This window comes from Peromyscus eremicus, chromosome X, assembly GCF_949786415.1.
Source record: "Peromyscus eremicus chromosome X, PerEre_H2_v1, whole genome shotgun sequence".
Lineage (NCBI taxonomy): Eukaryota > Metazoa > Chordata > Mammalia > Rodentia > Cricetidae > Peromyscus > Peromyscus eremicus.
In genome coordinates, this window is record NC_081439.1 from 13,686,877 (window position 1) to 13,694,547 (window position 7,671).

A 7,671-nucleotide genomic window follows, 5' to 3' on the forward strand; every position below is an offset into this window, starting at 1 on the left:
CAATTATAATTATTATTGTGGTGATTGCCTAACAGTGATCTTCCATTTCTCTCAACCCTCATATACATTTACTAATGTACTTGTTACAAAAGAAATATTTATTCATTATGCTCTATTTATTTACTTATTTATTTATTATTTATGGACAAATGGATATTAAGGTTAGCTTATGAATTAAACTTTAATGTTATCAATTATTTTATTACTGCAACAAGTAGAATTGTTTTCCTCCGAATGGTATATTTACATCTTAGCTCCCAGCAACTATGAATATGAGTTCTTAAAGTTTTATTTTATTTTATTTTTTTATTGAAAATAGATTTTTTTATACAATATGTTTTTATTGTGTTTCCCCTACCCCAACTCCTCCAAGATCCTCCCCAAACTCTCCACCCAACAAATCAACCCCTTTCTGACTCTCGTTAGAAAACAGGCAATAAGGACCACCTGCACCAACTGGAAGAAGAGCAGCCTCTATGTGAACAGCCCTCTCCAGCAACACCAACAGATCCTATAGGAACAAATGTCACCCCCAACAACTGGGAAAACAGGCACAGGCAAAATCCACACCAGCTGGAAGAACAGACCCCATAGGCACAAGTAAAGTGAACACCAGCCAGAAGAACTGGACAATATTCTGGATCTAGGCATATAAACCCATATAAATCTCAGCTGACCTGACAACTCGACCTGACAACCAGCCAATCAGCAGAACCCTTGTCCATTCAGGGCAAAAGACAATTAAAGGAACAAAAGACCCATCCAACAACAACAAAAAAAATCACGAGAATCAACACCTGTACCTATAATTATCACAAACCCAGATGGGTAAATGGCAGTGTAAGAATATATTCAACAACATAAAGAGCAATATGGCATTACCAAAACTTAGTGGTTCTACAACAGCAAGACCTGAACATCCCAACACAGATGAAACAGAAGAAAACAACCTTAAAAAATAACTTTTTTTTTTTTTTTTGGTTTTTTGAGACAGGGTTTCTCTGTGTAGCTTTGCGCCTTTCCTGGAACTCACTTGGTAGCCCAGGCTGGCCTTGAACTCACAGAGATCCGCCTGGCTCTGCCTCCCAAGTGCTGGGATTAAAGGCGTGCACCACCACCGCCCGGCAAAAAATAACTTTATGAAGATGACAGATGCCCTTAAAGAAGAAATGAAAAAAATTCCCTTAAAGAAATTGAGAAAAAGACAAAAAAAATGTAAGAAATCAATAAATCCCATAAAGAAAACCAAGAAAAAAATCAAACAAGTGAAAGAAGCAATTCAAGACTTGAAAATTGAAATGGAGGCAATAAAGAAAACACAAAGGGAATTCTGGGATTGGAAAATCTGGGTAAATGAACAGAAACTACAGATGCAAACATAACCAACAGACTACAAAAGATGAAAGAGAGAATCTCAAACATTGAAGATACAATAGAGGAAATAGATTCATTGGTCAAAGAAAATGTTAAATCCAAAAAATTCTTAACACAAACATCCAGGAAATCTGGGACACCATGAAAAGACCAAACCTAAGAATATTAGGGATAGAAGAAGGACAGTTCTAGCTCAAAGGCACAGAGGATATATTCAACAAAGTTATTGAAGAAAACTTTCCCAACCTAAAGAAGGACATGCCTATGAAGGCACAAGAAGCTTATAGAAAACCAAATAGACTGGACAAAAAAGTCCCCTCTTCACATAACAATCAAAACACCAAACATACAGAATAAAGAAAGAATATTAAGAGCTGCAAAAAAATAAAGCCAAGTTACATATAAAGGCAGACCTATCAGAATTACACCTGACTTCTCAATGGAGACCCTGAAAGCCAGAAGGTCCTGGACAGACATTCTAGCTTGAGCAATAAGACAACAAATGGAGATCAAGGGGATACAAATTGGAAAGGAAGAAGTCAGGCTTTCGCTATTTGCAGATGATATGATAGTATACATAAGTGACCCTCAAATCTACCAGGGAATTCCTACAACTGATAAACACCTTCAGTAATGTGGCAGGATACAAGATTAACTAAAAAAAAAATCAGTAGCTCTCCTATGTACAATTGATAAACGCGCTGAGAAAGAAATCAGAGAAACAATGTCCTTTATAATAGCCATAGATAATATATCTTGGGGTAACTCTAACCAAACAAGTGAAAGACTTGTATGACAAGAACTTTAAGTCTTTGAAGAAAGAAAATGAGGAAGTTATAAGAAAATGGAAAGATCTCCCAAGCTCTCGGGTAGGTGGGATTAACATAGTAAAAATGGCAATCTTACCAGAAGCAATGTACAGATTCAACGCAATCATCATCAACATCCCAACACAATTCTTCACAGACCTCGAAAGAACAATACTCAACTTCATATGGAAAAGCAAAATACCCAGGATAGCTAAAACAATCCTGTACAATAAAGGAACTTCCAGACACATCACCAGCCCTTACTTCAGGCTCTACTACAGAGCTTTAGTAATAAAAACAGCTTGGTGTTGGGATAAAATAGATGACACATGAATCAGTGGAATCGAATTAAAGACCCTGACATAAATCCACACACCTATGAATATCTGATTTTTGACAAAGGAATCAAAATTGTACAATGGAAAAAAAAGAAAGCATCTTCAACAAATGGTGCTGGCATAACTGTATGTCAACATGTAGAAGATTGCAAATAGATCCATATCTATCACCATGCACAAAACTCAAGTCCAAGTGGATCAAAGACCTCAACATAAATCCAATTACACTGAACCTGACAGAAGAGAAAGTGGGAAGTAGCCTTGAATGCACTGGCATAGGAGACCACTTCCTAAATATAACACCAGTAGCATAGACACTGAGATTAACAATTAAACATTAACATCCTGAAACTGAGAATCTTCTGTAAGGCAAAGGACACAGTAAATAAGATGAAACCACAGCTTACAGAATGGGAAAAGATCTTCACCAACCTTACATTTTACAGAGGGCTGATCTCCAAAATATATAAAGAACTCAAGAAATTAGACATCAAAATACCAAATAATCCAATTTAAAAATGGGGACAGATCTAAGCAGAATTCTCAACAGAAGAATCTCAAATGGCCGAAAGATATTTAAGGAATTGCTCAACTTTCTTAGTCATTGGTGAAATACAAATCAAAACAACTCTGAGATACCCTCTTACACCTGTCAGAATGGCTAAGATCAAAAACACTGATGACAGCTTAAGTTGGAGAGGATGTGGAGTGAGAACACTCCTACACTGTTGGTGGGAATGCAAACTTGTACAGTCACTTTGGAAATCAGTATGGCGGTTTCTCAAAAAAATGGAAATCTACCTCAAGACCCAACAATACCACTCTTGGGCATATACCCAAAGGATGCTCAAACATACCACAAGGACACTTGCTCAACTATGTTCATAGCAGCATTATTCATAATAGCCAGAACCTGGAAGCAACCTAGATGTCCCTCAACTGAAGAATGGATAAAGAAAATGTGGTACATATACACAATGGAATATTACTTATTGGTGAACTTATTTAGGCCACTCCACGTAGTTAAAAGGAGATTTATTTAATGGCGTAACTTACAAATTAAGGGATTGGTAGGTCGCGGGGTCTGGGGAAGGTGTATCACAGTCCAGCGGTGTTCTCTGGAGCTCTGCTTGGTCTACCTCAACCATCCAGGGTCCTGGAACCAAGAGAGTGTTCGCCGATCCGGATCTCGGGTCCCCAGGCGCCTCCCTTGGCCCCGCCTTGTAGGCGTGACAGTTGCCGAAGTCTCAATGGGGGTTGGAACTTCCAGAACAAAGCTGGAATGGCTACCCACTACATCTCCCCCTTTTTGTCTAAATAAGAAAGTTCTAACCTAATACAAGACTATATACAAAGGAATGGTTATCAAATATTGTCCAGGAATAATGAGGGATAATGACCTAGATAAGATGGAACTACAACCAATGCAAACAATATCAAGCAAGAAACACATATTAAAATCCAGAGAAGTATAGAGCATAGATAAATGGCATGTTACAAAGATCATTCCAAAAGGTGTCCTACCCTAAAGAACCTGAATCTAATACTTAATATGTTCTATCTACTAATTTGTAACTATAACTGCTAGTCTTCAATCCCATCAAAGACCTGAGAAGGAATATAATGGTACCTGAGAAATGGTAGATGGATGCAAGCAACTTTCGGGAATCTTGCGAGAGTAGACCGAGACAGCTGGCAGCCTGGACAATCACCTAATGTTTCTCAGCATTGTTGGTGCATTCAAATTGGCTACAGGCCTAAAGTATCTGACAGACCATTTTCAGAAGCAGGAATTCTGAAAGACCATCTTACCCTGTCTTGGCAGAGTACAGTGGTCGCTTTCCTTGTGTCCCACTAGCTCAGTCGGTAGAGCATGAGACTCTTAATCTCAGGGTCGTGGGTTCGAGCCCCACGTTGGGCGCCAGATATTGGTGAACTTATTTAGGCCACTCCACGTAGTTAAAAGGAGATTTATTTAATGGCGTAACTTACAAATTAAGGGATTGGTAGGTCGCGGGGTCTGGGGAAGGTGTATCACAGTCCAGCGGTGTTCTCTGGAGCTCTGCTTGGTCTACCTCAACCATCCAGGGTCCTGGAACCAAGAGAGTGTTCGCCGATCCGGATCTCGGGTCCCCAGGCGCCTCCCTTGGCCCCGCCTTGTAGGCGTGACAGTTGCCGAAGTCTCAATGGGGGTTGGAACTTCCAGAACAAAGCTGGAATGGCTACCCACTACAATTACTGGGTGGTTAAAAAAACAATGACATCATGAAATTTGCAGGCAAATGGATGGAACCCAAACAAATCATCCTGAGTGAGGTAACCCAGACTCAGAAAGACATACATGGTATGTAATCACTCGTTAGTGGAGATTAGATGTAAAGCAAAGGATTACCATGCTATAATCCACAGCCCTAGAGAAACTAGGTAACTAGGAGGACCCTGAGAGGGATGCATGGATCACTCTGGAGAGGGAAATAGATGAGATCTCCTGGGTAAACTGGGGTGAGGGGGGTAGAGGGGTAGCGATGGGGGACAGGAACTTGAGGGATCTGGATGGCTGAGTTGGGGGAAGAATGGAAAGGGAGAGAAATGAAAGAGATGTCTTGATAGAGGGGGCCATTATAGGGTTAGGGAGAAACCTGGTGCCAGGAAAACTCCCAGGAATCCTCAAGGATGACCCCAAATTAGACTACTAGCAATAGTGGAAAGGGTGCCTAAACTGGTCTTCTCAGGTAATCAGATTGGTGAATACACTAATTGTCATCATAGAACCTTCATCCAGTAACTAATGGAAGAAGATGCAGAGATACAAAGCTAAGCACTGGGCAGAACTCTGGGAGTCCAGTTGAAGAGAGGAAGAGGGGATTATATAAGCAAGGTGATGGGGGTGGGTCAAGATCATGACAGGGAAACCCACAGAGACAGTTGACCCAGGCTCATGGGAGCTCATATGTCGGACTCCAGACTGACAGCTAGGGATCCTGCATGGGATCAACCTAGGCCCTCTGCATGTGGGTGACAGTTGTGTAGCTTGGTCTGTTTGTGGGGCCCCTAGCAGTGGGACCAGGATCCGTCCCTGGTGCATGAGCTGGTTTTTTTGGAACTTATTCCCTATGATGGGATGCCTTGCTCAGCCTTGATGTGGGGGGGAAGAGTTTGGTCTTGCCTCAACTTTATATGCCACACTTTGTTGACTGCCATGGGAGGTCTTACCCTTTCTGAAGAATGGGTGGGGGTGGTAGGAAGGAGGTGGGGGGAGGGAATGGGAGGAGAGAAGGGAGAGGGAATTGTGCTTGGTATGTAAAATAAATTGAACATTTTAATAAAAAAGAAAATAAACAGGAATCTAAAGAATAATAGTAAAATAAATAAAATAAAATAAAACAAAAAAGATGCCATTGAGTTCTTTTTGTGTTGTCCATTTACTGCTGGGAATGGGGCCACTCCTTAAGAGTTGTTTGTATCTCCAGTGAGACTCCTTTGGAGAAAACTTCTTTTCACTTATGAGTGACTATCAATAGTTTCTGGCTTAGGGATGGGAGCTGGTGCACACTTCTCGCAGTGATGGGACCCCATCTGGTGCAGACCCATGCAGACCCTGTGCATGCTGCATCTGATTCTGTGAGTTCACATGTTCATCGACTCTGTTGATTTAGAGAGCCTTGTTCTCCTGGTGTCCTCCATCCCCTCTGGCTCTTACATTCTTTCTGCCTCTTCTTCCACAGGTTTCCCTGAGCTCTGAGGGGAGGGATTTGATGGAGACATCCCAGTAAGAGCTGAGTGTTCCAAGGTCTCCCACTCTCTGCACATTGTCTAGCTGTGGGTCTCTGTATTTGTTCCCAACTACTGCAGGAGGATGCTTCTCTGATGATGGCTGAATAAGGCACTGATCTGATTCTCTAGCCGTCATAGCCAGCAGGTTTCCAGGGAGTGCCTGTGGGAGTCGGTGGTGGAGACCATGAGTTCATTTTTAAATAATGTCTTTTCACATGCAATTCAGTTCAAATACAAGTATGCTGAATTGTAGCAGTAACGCCCACGCTACCACCACCTGTTCACCATATCCGAGTGAGGGGCTGTGGATCAAAAAACAGAGACAAGAGACAGCGGGTCATTTGTCTCAGCAGTTTATTGAAGGAGGGAGGAAACCTTAAATACAGGCTTACAGCACAATGGGAGAACCCAGGAGGGCAGAAGTTCGCTCCCAATGTTCTACATTCTTGCATCTAAGCTGTTAACGCCCAATATGCAGGATACACAAACAAGGAACCTCCGGTGAGCATTCAGGAGGAAGGAAACCGACAGGGAATCAGCATAGGGAGGACATCTGGTCAAGGTCAACAAGCAAGGCAACAGCTACCCAACTGAATTTGTGCAGTGTTATTATACAATAGATGGAAATTTGGAATATGACACACAGAAGACAGAGAGAAGTATGCTATGTGAAAATGATGGCAAAGATTGGAATTAAACTTCTCCCACTTAGAATCACCAGTGCTTTCTTATAATTACTAGAATCTAAGGTGGATTTATAAAATAGATCGTCCCTCAGAGCCTGCAGAAGAAAGCAACTGTGCTGACATCCTGCTTTTAGACACCTGTCTTGTAGAGCTGTGAGCTACCAAATCACCATGATTTTAAGCCCTGTAGTTTCTGGTTATTTGTTGCTGCCTTCCTAGGAAATGAATACAAATACTCAGTTTTTCCAGTTTGGGCCATTGAAATTTCCTTTGGGTTGACTTTTTTTTTTTTCCAGCAGTATCTTAATTTTGCAGTTAACTTTTGTTTCCTTGAACCTGAACTAAAAACCCACTACCTTCTATAAGGAGCCCTGTTTTTCTCTATTGAAGAATGATATTTTCAAATGAAGATGACCCAGAGATGATGTCTGCCCTAGTATATATAAGACCTGGGTTGCATCTTGTATAAAACAAGAAACTTGGAACTAGAGCGCTGTCTCAGTGGTTAAAAGCACTTCCTGTTCTTCCAGAGGATTCAAATTTGGTTCCTAGCACCCACATTGGGCAGTTCACAAGTGCCTGTGACTCTAGCTCCAGGGAATCCTTCATCTGCTTCTGGCCTCCATAGGCACATGGCATACACAAAAGCACTTGCACATGCATACGCGTGTGTGTACACGCAAACACACA

At 41.4% G+C, this 7,671-nt stretch overlaps 1 non-coding gene across 1 annotated transcript; it reads left to right on the forward strand.

Annotated features, from left to right (window-relative positions):
* The first annotated feature begins 4,369 nt into the window (after window positions 1-4,369).
* On the forward strand, window positions 4,370-4,442 carry Trnak-cuu (transfer RNA lysine (anticodon CUU)). Its single transcript has one exon. It is a non-coding gene; the product is annotated as a tRNA-Lys (tRNA).
* The last annotated feature ends 3,229 nt before the right edge of the window (window positions 4,443-7,671 follow it).